The 12,843-nt window shown below is 54.4% G+C and overlaps 9 non-coding genes across 9 annotated transcripts; all 9 read right to left on the reverse strand.

Annotated features, from left to right (window-relative positions):
* Nucleotides 1–1,521: 1,521 nt before the first annotated feature.
* trnar-ucu (transfer RNA arginine (anticodon UCU)) lies at nucleotides 1,522–1,595 on the reverse strand. The gene has a single exon. It is a non-coding gene; the product is annotated as a tRNA-Arg (tRNA).
* A 771-nt stretch (nucleotides 1,596–2,366) lies between these two features.
* trnat-cgu (transfer RNA threonine (anticodon CGU)) lies at nucleotides 2,367–2,440 on the reverse strand. Its single transcript has one exon. It is a non-coding gene; the product is annotated as a tRNA-Thr (tRNA).
* Nucleotides 2,441–4,077: 1,637 nt separating this feature from the next.
* trnat-cgu (transfer RNA threonine (anticodon CGU)) lies at nucleotides 4,078–4,151 on the reverse strand. Its single transcript has one exon. It is a non-coding gene; the product is annotated as a tRNA-Thr (tRNA).
* Nucleotides 4,152–5,788: 1,637 nt separating this feature from the next.
* On the reverse strand, nucleotides 5,789–5,862 carry trnat-cgu (transfer RNA threonine (anticodon CGU)). Its single transcript has one exon. It is a non-coding gene; the product is annotated as a tRNA-Thr (tRNA).
* Nucleotides 5,863–7,499: 1,637 nt separating this feature from the next.
* On the reverse strand, nucleotides 7,500–7,573 carry trnat-cgu (transfer RNA threonine (anticodon CGU)). The gene has a single exon. It is a non-coding gene; the product is annotated as a tRNA-Thr (tRNA).
* A 1,637-nt stretch (nucleotides 7,574–9,210) lies between these two features.
* Nucleotides 9,211–9,284, reverse strand: trnat-cgu (transfer RNA threonine (anticodon CGU)). Its single transcript has one exon. It is a non-coding gene; the product is annotated as a tRNA-Thr (tRNA).
* A 1,380-nt stretch (nucleotides 9,285–10,664) lies between these two features.
* Nucleotides 10,665–10,738, reverse strand: trnat-agu (transfer RNA threonine (anticodon AGU)). The gene has a single exon. It is a non-coding gene; the product is annotated as a tRNA-Thr (tRNA).
* A 533-nt stretch (nucleotides 10,739–11,271) lies between these two features.
* On the reverse strand, nucleotides 11,272–11,345 carry trnat-ugu (transfer RNA threonine (anticodon UGU)). Its single transcript has one exon. It is a non-coding gene; the product is annotated as a tRNA-Thr (tRNA).
* A 420-nt stretch (nucleotides 11,346–11,765) lies between these two features.
* On the reverse strand, nucleotides 11,766–11,839 carry trnat-cgu (transfer RNA threonine (anticodon CGU)). The gene has a single exon. It is a non-coding gene; the product is annotated as a tRNA-Thr (tRNA).
* Nucleotides 11,840–12,843: the final 1,004 nt, after the last annotated feature.

Raw genomic sequence — 12,843 nt, forward strand, 5'->3', positions numbered from 1 at the left:
GAGGGCAAAACTCCACAGTATGAGAGTTACCAGAAAGCCACGACTGAGTTGAATGACCTCATCTGGCAGTGACTTAGAGGATACATGAATCACCACTTCAAACATCCTGTTGCGTGGGCAGAAAGACAGGTCCTCAGGTCTGTGCACAGTGGAGGCACGCTTACTGGACTGGAGCGCCACCCAAGGCACCGTTGGGATTCGAACCCAGGATCTCCTGTGTACTAGAGAGGAGCTTTAACCAACTAAGCCACGGCGCCTCCTCGGTGGGACTCGATAGCCTGGGATGCTATCCTCCAAAAGCAGGTGAGAGGGTAGTGCTGCAAGAGAAACCACCCGCTGTCCTCGAGCTCCTCTGTGTCCCCATTCGCCGTCCGTTTTTTGGTAAAGCACGAGCTCGGCTGTATTGTGGCGCGCAACCAAAGGCATCGCTGGGATTCGAAACGCAGGATCTCCTGTTTACTAGACTAGCCCGGAAGCACGTTCGCCCTACGGGAAGGCGACTCAGATGATCCAGGCTTCCAGAGAAGAGGCCAGGGGTTGGCTGACTGGGCGCTGGACAGCTTTAAGGCGTTTGCCGACAAGTGAGTCGGGGCGGTTAGTAAAATTAACCACTCGCTGCCGCTGTTTGCGGGTCGCTTTCGGAAAAACTTGCGCTTGCTGGACTGGAACCCCGCCCACGGTACCGCTGGGATTTGAACCCAGGATCTCCTGTTTAAAGGATAAGCACTTTAACCAACTAAGCCACGGCGCCAAACCGCATGCAGGGTTATCGGGGGGTGACTCAGAGGGTTAAAACATCCAGAGGCGGATGCTAAAAGAAAATGTCTACAAATTTCTACTGCCCGAGGGCAAAACTCCACAGTATGAGAGTTACCAGAAAGCCACGACTGAGTTGAATGACCTCATCTGGCAGTGACTTAGAGGATGCATGAATCACCACTTCAAACATCCTGTGGCGTGGGCAGAAAGACAGGTCCTCAGGTCTGTGCACAGTGGAGGCACGCTTACTGGACTGGAGCGCCACCCAAGGCACCGTTGGGATTCGAACCCAGGATCTCCTGTGTACTAGAGAGGAGCTTTAACCAACTAAGCCACGGCGCCTCCTCGGTGGGACTCGATAGCCTGGGATGCTATCCTCCAAAAGCAGGTGAGAGGGTAGTGCTGCAAGAGAAACCACCCGCTGTCCTCGAGCTCCTCTGTGTCCCCATTCGCCGTCCGTTTTTTGGTAAAGCACGAGCTCGGCTGTATTGTGGCGCGCAACCAAAGGCATCGCTGGGATTCGAAACGCAGGATCTCCTGTTTACTAGACTAGCCTGGAAGCACGTTCGCCCTACGGGAAGGCGACTCAGATGATCCAGGCTTCCAGAGAAGAGGCCAGGGGTTGGCTGACTGGGCGCTGGACAGCTTTAAGGCGTTTGCCGACAAGTGAGTCGGGGCGGTTAGCAAAATTAACCACTCGCTGCCGCTGTTTGCGGGTCGCTTTCGGAAAAACTTGCGCTTGCTGGACTGGAACCCCGCCCACGGTACCGCTGGGATTTGAACCCAGGATCTCCTGTTTAGAGGACAAGCACTTTAGCCAACTAAGCCACGGCGCCAAACCGCATGCAGGGTTATCGGGGGGTGACTCAGAGGGTTAAAACATCCAGAGGCGGATGCTAAAAGAAAATGTCTACAAATTTCTACTGCCCGAGGGCAAAACTCCACAGTATGAGAGTTACCAGAAAGCCACGACTGAGTTGAATGACCTCATCTGGCAGTGACTTAGAGGATGCATGAATCACCACTTCAAACATCCTGTTGCGTGGGCAGAAAGACAGGTCCTCAGGTCTGTGCACAGTGGAGGCACGCTTACTGGACTGGAGCGCCACCCAAGGCACCGTTGGGATTCGAAACCCAGGATCTCCTGTGTACTAGAGAGGAGCTTTAACCAACTAAGCCACGGCGCCTCCTCGGTGGGACTCGATAGCCTGGGATGCTATCCTCCAAAAGCAGGTGAGAGTGTAGTGCTGCAAGAGAAACCACCCGCTGTCCTCGAGCTCCTCTGTGTCCCCATTCGCCGTCCGTTTTTTGGTAAAGCACGAGCTCGGCTGTATTGTGGCGCGCAACCAAAGGCATCGCTGGGATTCGAAACGCAGGATCTCCTGTTTACTAGACTAGCCTGGAAGCACGTTCGCCCTACGGGAAGGCGACTCAGATGATCCAGGCTTCCAGAGAAGAGGCCAGGGGTTGGCTGACTGGGCGCTGGACAGCTTTAAGGCGTTTGCCGACAAGTGAGTCGGGGCGGTTAGCAAAATTAACCACTCGCTGCCGCTGTTTGCGGGTCGCTTTCGGAAAAGCTTGCGCTTGCTGGACTGGAACCCCGCCCAAGGCACCGCTGGGATTTGAACCCAGGATCTCCTGTTTACGAAACAGGCGCTTTAACCAACTAAGCCACGGCGCCAAACCGCATGCAGGGTTATCGGGAGAGTGACTCAGAGGGTTAAAACATCCAGAGGCGGATGCTAAAAGAAAATGTCTACAAATTTCTACTGCCTGAGGGCAAAACTCCACAGTATGAGAGTTACCAGAAAGCCACGACTCTGGTGGGACTTGAACCCACAACCTTTGAATGACCTCATCTGGCAGTGACTTAGAGGATGCATGAATCACCACTTCAAACATCCTGTTGCGTGGGCAGAAAGACAGGTCCTCAGGTCTGTGCACAGTGGAGGCACGCTTACTGGACTGGAGCACCACCCAAGGCACCGTTGGGATTCGAACCCAGGATCTCCTGTGTACTAGAGAGGAGCTTTAACCAACTAAGCCACGGCGCCTCCTCGGTGGGACTCGATAGCCTGGGATGCTATCCTCCAAAAGCAGGTGAGAGGGTAGTGCTGCAAGAGAAACCACCCGCTGTCCTCGAGCTCCTCTGTGTCCCCATTCGCCGTCCGTTTTTTGGTAAAGCACGAGCTCGGCTGTATTGTGGCGCGCAACCAAAGGCATCGCTGGGATTCGAAACGCAGGATCTCCTGTTTACTAGACTAGCCTGGAAGCACGTTCGCCCTACGGGAAGGCGACTCAGATGATCCAGGCTTCCAGAGAAGAGGCCAGGGGTTGGCTGACTGGGCGCTGGACAGCTTTAAGGCATTTGCCGACAAGTGAGTCGGGGCGGTTAGTAAAATTAACCACTCGCTGCCGCTGTTTGCGGGTCGCTTTCGGAAAAACTTGCGCTTGCTGGACTGGAACCCCGCCCACGGTACCGCTGGGATTTGAACCCAGGATCTCCTGTTTAAAGGATAAGCACTTTAACCAACTAAGCCACGGCGCCAAACCGCAAGCAGGGTTATCGGGGGGTGACTCAGAGGGTTAAAACATCCAGAGGCGGATGCTAAAAGAAAATGTCTACAAATTTCTACTGCCCGAGGGCAAAACTCCACAGTATGAGAGTTACCAGAAAGCCACGACTGAGTTGAATGACCTCATCTGGCAGTGACTTAGAGGATGCATGAATCACCACTTCAAACATCCTGTGGCGTGGGCAGAAAGACAGGTCCTCAGGTCTGTGCACAGTGGAGGCACGCTTACTGGACTGGAGCGCCACCCAAGGCACCGTTGGGATTCGAACCCAGGATCTCCTGTGTACTAGAGAGGAGCTTTAACCAACTAAGCCACGGCGCCTCCTCGGTGGGACTCGATAGCCTGGGATGCTATCCTCCAAAAGCAGGTGAGAGGGTAGTGCTGCAAGAGAAACCACCCGCTGTCCTCGAGCTCCTCTGTGTCCCCATTCGCCGTCCGTTTTTTGGTAAAGCACGAGCTCGGCTGTATTGTGGCGCGCAACCAAAGGCATCGCTGGGATTCGAAACGCAGGATCTCCTGTTTACTAGACTAGCCTGGAAGCACATTCGCCCTACGGGAAGGCGACTCAGATGATCCAGGCTTCCAGAGAAGAGGCCAGGGGTTGGCTGAGTGGGCGCTGGACAGCTTTATGGCGTTTGCCGACAACTGAGTCTGGGCGGTTAGGAAAATTAACCACTCGCTGCCGCTGTTTGCGGGTCGCTTTCGGAAAAGCTTGCGCTTGCTGGACTGGAACCCCGCCCAAGGCACCGCTGGGATTTGAACCCAGGATCTCCTGTTTACGAAACAGGCGCTTTAACCAACTAAGCCACGGCGCCAAACCGCATGCAGGGTTATCGGGAGAGTGACTCAGAGGGTTAAAACATCCAGAGGCGGATGCTAAAAGAAAATGTCTACAAATTTCTACTGCCTGAGGGCAAAACTCCACAGTATGAGAGTTACCAGAAAGCCACGACTCTGGTGGGACTTGAACCCACAACCTTTGAATGACCTCATCTGGCAGTGACTTAGAGGATGCATGAATCACCACTTCAAACATCCTGTGGCGTGGGCAGAAAGACAGGTCCTCAGGTCTGTGCACAGTGGAGGCACGCTTACTGGACTGGAGCGCCACCCAAGGCACCGTTGGGATTCGAACCCAGGATCTCCTGTGTACTAGAGAGGAGCTTTAACCAACTAAGCCACGGCGCCTCCTCGGTGGGACTCGATAGCCTGGGATGCTATCCTCCAAAAGCAGGTGAGAGGGTAGTGCTGCAAGAGAAACCACCCGCTGTCCTCGAGCTCCTCTGTGTCCCCATTCGCCGTCCGTTTTTTGGTAAAGCACGAGCTCGGCTGTATTGTGGCGCGCAACCAAAGGCATCGCTGGGATTCGAAACGCAGGATCTCCTGTTTACTAGACTAGCCTGGAAGCACGTTCGCCCTACGGGAAGGCGACTCAGATGATCCAGGCTTCCAGAGAAGAGGCCAGGGGTTGGCTGACTGGGCGCTGGACAGCTTTAAGGCGTTTGCCGACAAGTGAGTCGGGGCGGTTAGCAAAATTAACCACTCGCTGCCGCTGTTTGCGGGTCGCTTTCGGAAAAGCTTGCGCTTGCTGGACTGGAACCCCACCCACGGTACCGCTGGGATTTGAACCCAGGATCTCCTGTTTAAAGGATAAGCACTTTAACCAACTAAGCCACGGCGCCAAACCGCATGCAGGGTTATCGGGGGGTGACTCAGAGGGTTAAAACATCCAGAGGCGGATGCTAAAAGAAAATGTCTACAAATTTCTACTGCCCGAGGGCAAAACTCCACAGTATGAGAGTTACCAGAAAGCCACGACTGAGTTGAATGACCTCATCTGGCAGTGACTTAGAGGATGCATGAATCACCACTTCAAACATCCTGTTGCGTGGGCAGAAAGACAGGTCCTCAGGTCTGTGCACAGTGGAGGCACGCTTACTGGACTGGAGCTCCACCCAAGGCACCGTTGGGATTCGAACCCAGGATCTCCTGTGTACTAGAGAGGAGCTTTAACCAACTAAGCCACGGCGCCTCCTCGGTGGGACTCGATAGCCTGGGATGCTATCCTCCAAAAGCAGGTGAGAGGGTAGTGCTGCAAGAGAAACCACCCGCTGTCCTCGAGCTCCTCTGTGTCCCCATTCGCCGTCCGTTTTTTGGTAAAGCACGAGCTCGGCTGTATTGTGGCGCGCAACCAAAGGCATCGCTGGGATTCGAAACGCAGGATCTCCTGTTTACTAGACTAGCCTGGAAGCACATTCGCCCTACGGGAAGGCGACTCAGATGATCCAGGCTTCCAGAGAAGAGGCCAGGGGTTGGCTGAGTGGGCGCTGGACAGCTTTATGGCGTTTGCCGACAACTGAGTCTGGGCGGTTAGGAAAATTAACCACTCGCTGCCGCTGTTTGCGGGTCGCTTTCGGAAAAGCTTGCGCTTGCTGGACTGGAACCCCGCCCAAGGCACCGCTGGGATTTGAACCCAGGATCTCCTGTTTACGAAACAGGCGCTTTAACCAACTAAGCCACGGCGCCAAACCGCATGCAGGGTTATCGGGAGAGTGACTCAGAGGGTTAAAACATCCAGAGGCGGATGCTAAAAGAAAATGTCTACAAATTTCTACTGCCTGAGGGCAAAACTCCACAGTATGAGAGTTACCAGAAAGCCACGACTCTGGTGGGACTTGAACCCACAACCTTTGAATGACCTCATCTGGCAGTGACTTAGAGGATGCATGAATCACCACTTCAAACATCCTGTGGCGTGGGCAGAAAGACAGGTCCTCAGGTCTGTGCACAGTGGAGGCACGCTTACTGGACTGGAGCGCCACCCAAGGCACCGTTGGGATTCGAACCCAGGATCTCCTGTGTACTAGAGAGGAGCTTTAACCAACTAAGCCACGGCGCCTCCTCGGTGGGACTCGATAGCCTGGGATGCTATCCTCCAAAAGCAGGTGAGAGGGTAGTGCTGCAAGAGAAACCACCCGCTGTCCTCGAGCTCCTCTGTGTCCCCATTCGCCGTCCGTTTTTTGGTAAAGCACGAGCTCGGCTGTATTGTGGCGCGCAACCAAAGGCATCGCTGGGATTCGAAACGCAGGATCTCCTGTTTACTAGACTAGCCTGGAAGCACGTTCGCCCTACGGGAAGGCGACTCAGATGATCCAGGCTTCCAGAGAAGAGGCCAGGGGTTGGCTGACTGGGCGCTGGACAGCTTTAAGGCGTTTGCCGACAAGTGAGTCGGGGCGGTTAGCAAAATTAACCACTCGCTGCCGCTGTTTGCGGGTCGCTTTCGGAAAAGCTTGCGCTTGCTGGACTGGAACCCCACCCACGGTACCGCTGGGATTTGAACCCAGGATCTCCTGTTTAAAGGATAAGCACTTTAACCAACTAAGCCACGGCGCCAAACCGCATGCAGGGTTATCGGGGGGTGACTCAGAGGGTTAAAACATCCAGAGGCGGATGCTAAAAGAAAATGTCTACAAATTTCTACTGCCCGAGGGCAAAACTCCACAGTATGAGAGTTACCAGAAAGCCACGACTGAGTTGAATGACCTCATCTGGCAGTGACTTAGAGGATGCATGAATCACCACTTCAAACATCCTGTTGCGTGGGCAGAAAGACAGGTCCTCAGGTCTGTGCACAGTGGAGGCACGCTTACTGGACTGGAGCTCCACCCAAAGCACCGTTGGGATTCGAACCCAGGATCTCCTGTGTACTAGAGAGGAGCTTTAACCAACTAAGCCACGGCGCCTCCTCGGTGGGACTCGATAGCCTGGGATGCTATCCTCCAAAAGCAGGTGAGAGGGTAGTGCTGCAAGAGAAACCACCCGCTGTCCTCGAGCTCCTCTGTGTCCCCATTCGCCGTCCGTTTTTTGGTAAAGCACGAGCTCGGCTGTATTGTGGCGCGCAACCAAAGGCATCGCTGGGATTCGAAACGCAGGATCTCCTGTTTACTAGACTAGCCTGGAAGCACATTCGCCCTACGGGAAGGCGACTCAGATGATCCAGGCTTCCAGAGAAGAGGCCAGGGGTTGGCTGAGTGGGCGCTGGACAGCTTTATGGCGTTTGCCGACAACTGAGTCTGGGCGGTTAGGAAAATTAACCACTCGCTGCCGCTGTTTGCGGGTCGCTTTCGGAAAAGCTTGCGCTTGCTGGACTGGAACCCCGCCCAAGGCACCGCTGGGATTTGAACCCAGGATCTCCTGTTTACGAAACAGGCGCTTTAACCAACTAAGCCACGGCGCCAAACCGCATGCAGGGTTATCGGGAGAGTGACTCAGAGGGTTAAAACATCCAGAGGCGGATGCTAAAAGAAAATGTCTACAAATTTCTACTGCCTGAGGGCAAAACTCCACAGTATGAGAGTTACCAGAAAGCCACGACTCTGGTGGGACTTGAACCCACAACCTTTGAATGACCTCATCTGGCAGTGACTTAGAGGATGCATGAATCACCACTTCAAACATCCTGTGGCGTGGGCAGAAAGACAGGTCCTCAGGTCTGTGCACAGTGGAGGCACGCTTACTGGACTGGAGCGCCACCCAAGGCACCGTTGGGATTCGAACCCAGGATCTCCTGTGTACTAGAGAGGAGCTTTAACCAACTAAGCCACGGCGCCTCCTCGGTGGGACTCGATAGCCTGGGATGCTATCCTCCAAAAGCAGGTGAGAGGGTAGTGCTGCAAGAGAAACCACCCGCTGTCCTCGAGCTCCTCTGTGTCCCCATTCGCCGTCCGTTTTTTGGTAAAGCACGAGCTCGGCTGTATTGTGGCGCGCAACCAAAGGCATCGCTGGGATTCGAAACGCAGGATCTCCTGTTTACTAGACTAGCCTGGAAGCACGTTCGCCCTACGGGAAGGCGACTCAGATGATCCAGGCTTCCAGAGAAGAGGCCAGGGGTTGGCTGACTGGGCGCTGGACAGCTTTAAGGCGTTTGCCGACAAGTGAGTCGGGGCGGTTAGCAAAATTAACCACTCGCTGCCGCTGTTTGCGGGTCGCTTTCGGAAAAGCTTGCGCTTGCTGGACTGGAACCCCACCCACGGTACCGCTGGGATTTGAACCCAGGATCTCCTGTTTAAAGGATAAGCACTTTAACCAACTAAGCCACGGCGCCAAACCGCATGCAGGGTTATCGGGGGGTGACTCAGAGGGTTAAAACATCCAGAGGCGGATGCTAAAAGAAAATGTCTACAAATTTCTACTGCCCGAGGGCAAAACTCCACAGTATGAGAGTTACCAGAAAGCCACGACTGAGTTGAATGACCTCATCTGGCAGTGACTTAGAGGATGCATGAATCACCACTTCAAACATCCTGTTGCGTGGGCAGAAAGACAGGTCCTCAGGTCTGTGCACAGTGGAGGCACGCTTACTGGACTGGAGCTCCACCCAAGGCACCGTTGGGATTCGAACCCAGGATCTCCTGTGTACTAGAGAGGAGCTTTAACCAACTAAGCCACGGCGCCTCCTCGGTGGGACTCGATAGCCTGGGATGCTATCCTCCAAAAGCAGGTGAGAGGGTAGTGCTGCAAGAGAAACCACCCGCTGTCCTCGAGCTCCTCTGTGTCCCCATTCGCCGTCCGTTTTTTGGTAAAGCACGAGCTCGGCTGTATTGTGGCGCGCAACCAAAGGCATCGCTGGGATTCGAAACGCAGGATCTCCTGTTTACTAGACTAGCCTGGAAGCACATTCGCCCTACGGGAAGGCGACTCAGATGATCCAGGCTTCCAGAGAAGAGGCCAGGGGTTGGCTGAGTGGGCGCTGGACAGCTTTATGGCGTTTGCCGACAACTGAGTCTGGGCGGTTAGGAAAATTAACCACTCGCTGCCGCTGTTTGCGGGTCGCTTTCGGAAAAGCTTGCGCTTGCTGGACTGGAACCCCGCCCAAGGCACCGCTGGGATTTGAACCCAGGATCTCCTGTTTACGAAACAGGCGCTTTAACCAACTAAGCCACGGCGCCAAACCGCATGCAGGGTTATCGGGAGAGTGACTCAGAGGGTTAAAACATCCAGAGGCGGATGCTAAAAGAAAATGTCTACAAATTTCTACTGCCTGAGGGCAAAACTCCACAGTATGAGAGTTACCAGAAAGCCACGACTCTGGTGGGACTTGAACCCACAACCTTTGAATGACCTCATCTGGCAGTGACTTAGAGGATGCATGAATCACCACTTCAAACATCCTGTGGCGTGGGCAGAAAGACAGGTCCTCAGGTCTGTGCACAGTGGAGGCACGCTTACTGGACTGGAGCGCCACCCAAGGCACCGTTGGGATTCGAACCCAGGATCTCCTGTGTACTAGAGAGGAGCTTTAACCAACTAAGCCACGGCGCCTCCTCGGTGGGACTCGATAGCCTGGGATGCTATCCTCCAAAAGCAGGTGAGAGGGTAGTGCTGCAAGAGAAACCACCCGCTGTCCTCGAGCTCCTCTGTGTCCCCATTCGCCGTCCGTTTTTTGGTAAAGCACGAGCTCGGCTGTATTGTGGCGCGCAACCAAAGGCATCGCTGGGATTCGAAACGCAGGATCTCCTGTTTACTAGACTAGCCTGGAAGCACGTTCGCCCTACGGGAAGGCGACTCAGATGATCCAGGCTTCCAGAGAAGAGGCCAGGGGTTGGCTGACTGGGCGCTGGACAGCTTTAAGGCGTTTGCCGACAAGTGAGTCGGGGCGGTTAGCAAAATTAACCACTCGCTGCCGCTGTTTGCGGGTCGCTTTCGGAAAAGCTTGCGCTTGCTGGACTGGAACCCCACCCACGGTACCGCTGGGATTTGAACCCAGGATCTCCTGTTTAAAGGATAAGCACTTTAACCAACTAAGCCACGGCGCCAAACCGCATGCAGGGTTATCGGGGGGTGACTCAGAGGGTTAAAACATCCAGAGGCGGATGCTAAAAGAAAATGTCTACAAATTTCTACTGCCCGAGGGCAAAACTCCACAGTATGAGAGTTACCAGAAAGCCACGACTGAGTTGAATGACCTCATCTGGCAGTGACTTAGAGGATGCATGAATCACCACTTCAAACATCCTGTTGCGTGGGCAGAAAGACAGGTCCTCAGGTCTGTGCACAGTGGAGGCACGCTTACTGGACTGGAGCTCCACCCAAGGCACCGTTGGGATTCAAACCCAGGATCTCCTGTGTACTAGAGAGGAGCTTTAACCAACTAAGCCACGGCGCCTCCTCGGTGGGACTCGATAGCCTGGGATGCTATCCTCCAAAAGCAGGTGAGAGGGTAGTGCTGCAAGAGAAACCACCCGCTGTCCTCGAGCTCCTCTGTGTCCCCATTCGCCGTCCGTGTTTTGGTAAAGCACGAGCTCGGCTGTATTGTGGCGCGCAACCAAAGGCACCGCTGGGATTCGAACCCAGGATCTCCTGTTTACTAGACAGGCGCTTTAACCAACTAAGCCACGGCGCCACCCCGCATGCTGGGCGAGGGGAGGGCGGCTTAGAGGATTCATGAATCAACACTTCGAACGTCCTGCTGCCTTCACTTGATGCAAGACAGTGATTGCCATACCTCACTGAATTGGATCTTGGGCATGTTTTGCTACCTTTTAAATATGATTGACATTTTTTTTTTTTAAATTAATGTACGCTGAGAACAGGAGGCCTCAAAATGGTTTCTGCAGTCCAAGAGCAACACTGCGCAGTACGGGCTTAACAAAATGCCAAAAAGCACGACACTGGTGGGACTAGAACCCACAACCTTTGAATGGCCTCATCTGGCAGCCTAGAAGTCCAATGCGCTATCCATTGCGCCACAGAGCCCGTCGGTATGCCAGGCTGGGCCACTGAGGGCTTTTCTTAAAGATTTGTGCCCGTCCAGCTCAACCGAGTGGCACGCTGTGTGGGCAGAAAGACAGGTCCTCAGGTCTTTGCACGGTTCAAAAACAGGGCGTCGCCGTGGTCCCCATTCAACAGCGAGGCCAGGGACAGCCACCGGTGGAAAGGCACTGCTGGGATTCGAACCCAGGATCTCCTGTTTACAAGACAGGCGCTTTGACCAGCTAAGCCACGGCGCCTCCTCGGTGGGACCCGTTAGCCTGGGATGCTATGCTCCAAAAGCAGGTGAGAGGGTAGTGTTGCAAGAGAAACCGCCCGCGGTCCACAAGCTCCTCTGTGTCGCCATTCGCCGTCCGTTTTTTGGTAAAGCACGAGCTCGGCTGTATTGTGACGCGCAACCAAAGGCATCGCTGGGATTCGAAACGCAGGATCTCCTGTTTACTAGACTAGCCTGGAAGCACGTTCGCCCTACGGGAAGGCGACTCAGATGATCCAGGCTTCCAGAGAAGAGGCCAGGGGTTGGCTGACTGGGCGCTGGACAGCTTTAAGGCGTTTGCCGACAAGTGAGTCGGGGCGGTTAGCAAAATTAACCACTCGCTGCCGCTGTTTGCGGGTCGCTTTCGGAAAAGCTTGCGCTTGCTGGACTGGAAGCCCGCCCAAGGCACCGCTGGGATTTGAACCCAGGATCTCCTGTTTACGAAACAGGCGCTTTAACCAACTAAGCCACGGCGCCAAACCGCATGCAGGGTTATCGGGAGAGTGACTCAGAGGGTTAAAACATCCAGAGGCGGATGCTAAAAGAAAATGTCTACAAATTTCTACTGCCTGAGGGCAAAACTCCACAGTATGAGAGTTACCAGAAAGCCACGACTCTGGTGGGACTTGAACCCACAACCTTTGAATGACCTCATCTGGCAGTGACTTAGAGGATGCATGAATCACCACTTCAAACATCCTGTGGCGTGGGCAGAAAGACAGGTCCTCAGGTCTGTGCACAGTGGAGGCACGCTTACTGGACTGGAGCACCACCCAAGGCACCGTTGGGATTCGAACCCAGGATCTCCTGTGTACTAGAGAGGAGCTTTAACCAACTAAGCCACGGCGCCTCCTCGGTGGGACTCGATAGCCTGGGATGCTATCCTCCAAAAGCAGGTGAGAGGGTAGTGCTGCAAGAGAAACCACCCGCTGTCCTCGAGCTCCTCTGTGTCCCCATTCGCCGTCCGTTTTTTGGTAAAGCACGAGCTCGGCTGTATTGTGGCGCGCAACCAAAGGCATCGCTGGGATTCGAAACGCAGGATCTCCTGTTTACTAGACTAGCCTGGAAGCACGTTCGCCCTACGGGAAGGCGACTCAGATGATCCAGGCTTCCAGAGAAGAGGCCAGGGGTTGGCTGACTGGGCGCTGGACAGCTTTAAGGCTTTTGCCGACAAGTGAGTCGGGGCGGTTAGTAAAATTAACCACTCGCTGCCGCTGTTTGCGGGTCGCTTTCGGAAAAACTTGCGCTTGCTGGACTGGAACCCCGCCCACGGTACCGCTGGGATTTGAACCCAGGATCTCCTGTTTAAAGGATAAGCACTTTAACCAACTAAGCCACGGCGCCAAACCGCATGCAGGGTTATCGGGGGGTGACTCAGAGGGTTAAAACATCCAGAGGCGGATGCTAAAAGAAAATGTCTACAAATTTCTACTGCCCGAGGGCAAAACTCCACAGTATGAGAGTTACCAGAAAGCCACGAC

Source organism: Garra rufa, chromosome 2 (assembly GCF_049309525.1).
Source record: "Garra rufa chromosome 2, GarRuf1.0, whole genome shotgun sequence".
Lineage (NCBI taxonomy): Eukaryota > Metazoa > Chordata > Actinopteri > Cypriniformes > Cyprinidae > Garra > Garra rufa.